Here is a 3,439-nt window from a genome sequence, read left to right as displayed (position 1 = left end):
GCACGGATCGATGAGATGACAGACATCCTACCATCCATTGCTAGCAATCCAACGTCCATCCATCCGTCCATGCAAAGAAAGGAAAAAAACCTACCGCACCAAACCCTACCTCTCTCTCACCTCTCGTCCCTTCCTTCCACCCGCCGCCTCCCTCTCTCTGTCCCCGATCCAGATCGGCCTCTCCCTCACCCCTCGCGCCACGCCCTCCTTCCCTCGCGCTGGCACCGGCGGCGCCCTCCTTCCTTTCTATCACCGGCGGCGCCCTCCTTCCTTTCTGTCACCGGCGGCACCCTCCTTCCCTCGCGCTGCACCCAAACCTCGCTCCCGCTCCCAGCTCTTCTTCCTCCGCCCACGCCCCCAACCCCCCCCCCCTCTCCTTCCCTTAGATCTCGATCTGCCGCCGCCCCCAACCCCACCGCCACCGCCCCCATCGACGACCCTCGCCGTAGACGAGGTTGAGGCCGACCCAAGATCGAGCCCATGCCCAGAGCCGCCCCCAAGATTCGCAGGCAACCCCACGCCAATCAGGACCTCGATCTGGATCGAGCAGGCGCTCTCCACCGACGGGGCTTGGGCAGGCGAGCCAACCGCAGCGGATTCGGCCCTCAGCTCCTCCGGTGGCCAGAAAGGCCCCGCGGAGGCTCGCGGAGCACGGGACGTCGCTCGCCGCGCTCACTGCACCTCCATTTCCCTTCACCACCTTCCCTCCCTCCCTCTACACGCCGTCTATATAAGGTACGCCTCCCTCTCCCCTCACCTCTCTCCCCGCACTTCCGGAAGTCGGGGTCTAGGGTTTGGTGCGCCGGTGCGCTGATGGATCTGTCGGGGTTGCTGGTGTGCTGCAGGAGGGCGGCCAGATGTCGGACGCGCCAGTGAGCCCGCCGGGCGGCGGCTTCGGCGGCGTCAGGGAGTAGGACAGGTTCCTGCCCATCGCCAACATCAGCAGCATCATGAAGAAGGCCATCCTGGCCAACGGCAAGATCGCCAAGGACGCCAAGGAGACCCTGCGGGAGTGCATCTCGAAGTTCATTGCTTCATCGCCAGCGAGTGAGTGCCTCTGTTGACCGTTGCCGCTCTGTTTTGCCTGCCCGAATCAAGTGTGGTCTGGTGCTGACCTGTCGCCATTTTGTCTTGTCTGTATTGTAGGGCGAGTGACAAGTGCCAGAGGGAGAAGTGCAAGACCATCAACATCGATGACCTGCTCTGGGCGATGGCCACGCTAGGCTTTCAGGAGTACATTGAGCCCCTCAAGGTTTATCTGCAGAATTACAGAGAGGTGCATGCCCATTTAGCCATGTGGGATTTTTTTATCTGAACTAATTGGGGATGGATTAGTGCTTTGAGAGTTAGGTAGGTCCATGATAGTTTAATATGTTGCTGTTGTAGCCTGAAAAGCTCTGTTTAGCACTTTTGTTAGTCCTAGTTGGCAAATTTAAACACTCATGTTCAGCTTGGTGACTGATGAGACCCCACACTGCGTGGCACCAATCATCTTATTGTCCTTAGAACAAGTGTTGATTTATCCCTCCAATTACTACTGTCATTGAGATCTTCAATTCTTTTCTGTACTGTTTATTCAGATAACTGAATGATATGAAGCACTAAGAATTGTCTCCGGAGTCCAACTATTAAACTGTTTAAGTAGCTACTGAATCTGCTTGCTTGGTTATGGCAGACATACATGTCTTACAAATTCGTTATTCTTGTTTGAAGCTAAGCTAGGCTACTGTTGTTCCAGCAAAAAACAGGGGAGCCGCTCTTTTTGTTCTTCACTAATAAATTCTTGTTTGAATGCATATCCGATCCATCCGCAGGAGGCTGTAGCTGACCCCCTCTCTCACCTCGCCTTATGGATGCAGATCCGTCGAGGGATACACTATCACCGGTTGGGGAGCAGGATCTGGCGCTGGGGTTCAAGGTCAACGCCAAGGGCACTGCTGCTGCACGCCTTCATCAGCGTCAACACCTTCTTCAGTGAGACTGGTGCTGGGAAGCATGTCCCCCGTGCTGTTTTCGTTGATCTTGAGCTCACAGTGATTGATGAGGTGAGGACTGGCACTTCTTCAGTGAGATTGGTGCTGGGAAGCATGTACTACTTGTTGTAGCGTTACCCTTCTAAGTTTACCGGGCTCGATAAGGCATTAAGTGTCTTTAAGATTGCTGTTAGGACAATACTGCAATTCAGGTTGTGAGCATATCACTTATTCCTGAGCAGAATGGTAGTATTTGCTTTAAGCAGAGTAGAAAAATCTTCAGTGTTAATTTGTTGTGTATATACGAGTAGCTCAAAACTTTTTGCCAAAAATAGAATAACTCATGTCTTGCTTGAACTAGACAAGGAAGACCTAATCAAGCTGAGTCTGAGTGAGTGGTAAACAATATAGAGCTCGGACGCTAATCAAGCTGATTTAACTAGTAGATGTCTAGATTAGACCTGTCCATTATTAACCCCTGCTCCTTGATGATGTCGAGCTCCACATCCACAATATGTAAACGTGTCAACGTTAATATTGCACCGATCCTTACTATTTTGTTGGCTTTAGTTAACTTTTTTTCATATAATAAAAACGTGATCTCGTTATACAATTTTGGGTTCTGTCAATTAATAGTTTGGAAAGCCTACAAGCCCTCTTATAGTTAACTAAAAGGTTGTTGAACATTTTTAACAACTGACTGTTGGACATTCCCATGCTGTACATCACTGATTATGTACAACTTGGTACAAAATTGGTCTGATATTAGTTTTATATCACAAAAGTAGGGAGGTTCCTGCTGCTTATTAGTATCAGCTTTGGATTATTACTGTGTTTGGTTCACCACTGTACTGATTATCTTGGTGAGCATTTGTTTAATAACTGGAATACATTGTCTTCTGGGAACTCTATTTACCTTTGCATACTATTACAAATGTCTGTGAGGGTCCTTTGTGCTACTACTATAATTTCATTCATGATTTCTGCACATAGATTTCTCATCCTGCTATAAAATTTCTTGTGCCTGAATCTGTTTGCCGTTGCTAGTCAGAAGTCGATTATTACTGGTGTGTTCAGGATTCTATTTCTATAATCTAAAATATGTGTTAATTCTGATACAACATAAAGAGCTATGTGACCCCTCCTGGATGGGGCTTCGGTTGGACCTCTGATTGGGCTCCCCATAGACTTTGACCCAAGGTAAACACGAATTTGCTTTTATTGTTGCTGCACATATCCCTGTCTTATAGAGAATAGTTTATGAGTAAACCCCGTGGTAACAAAACCATATGTCATGGGAGTGTGACACGTACTGTTTGTGAATGCCTGTGATTGGATTATTGGATATCTGCTGATTATATGTCCTTGTCCATCATTGTCTGGTTGTTCTTGCAAGCATTATTAGTTAGGTTGTGTAGGTGCCAAATTCTGCTTCTAGATTAGTCTATTGTACCTGGGCCCTTCGC

General features: G+C 48.7%; 1 pseudogene; it reads left to right on the top strand.

The window, feature by feature from the left end:
• Positions 1 to 857: 857 nt before the first annotated feature.
• LOC125549390 lies at positions 858 to 1,395 on the top strand (annotated as a pseudogene).
• The last annotated feature ends 2,044 nt before the right edge of the window (positions 1,396 to 3,439 follow it).

The sequence above is a fragment of the Triticum urartu genome, chromosome 3, assembly GCF_003073215.2.
Source record: "Triticum urartu cultivar G1812 chromosome 3, Tu2.1, whole genome shotgun sequence".
Classification (NCBI taxonomy): Eukaryota; Viridiplantae; Streptophyta; class Magnoliopsida; order Poales; family Poaceae; genus Triticum; species Triticum urartu.
The sequence above is the reverse complement of the archived record's forward strand: the minus strand, read 5'-3'. Positions and strand labels throughout refer to the sequence as shown.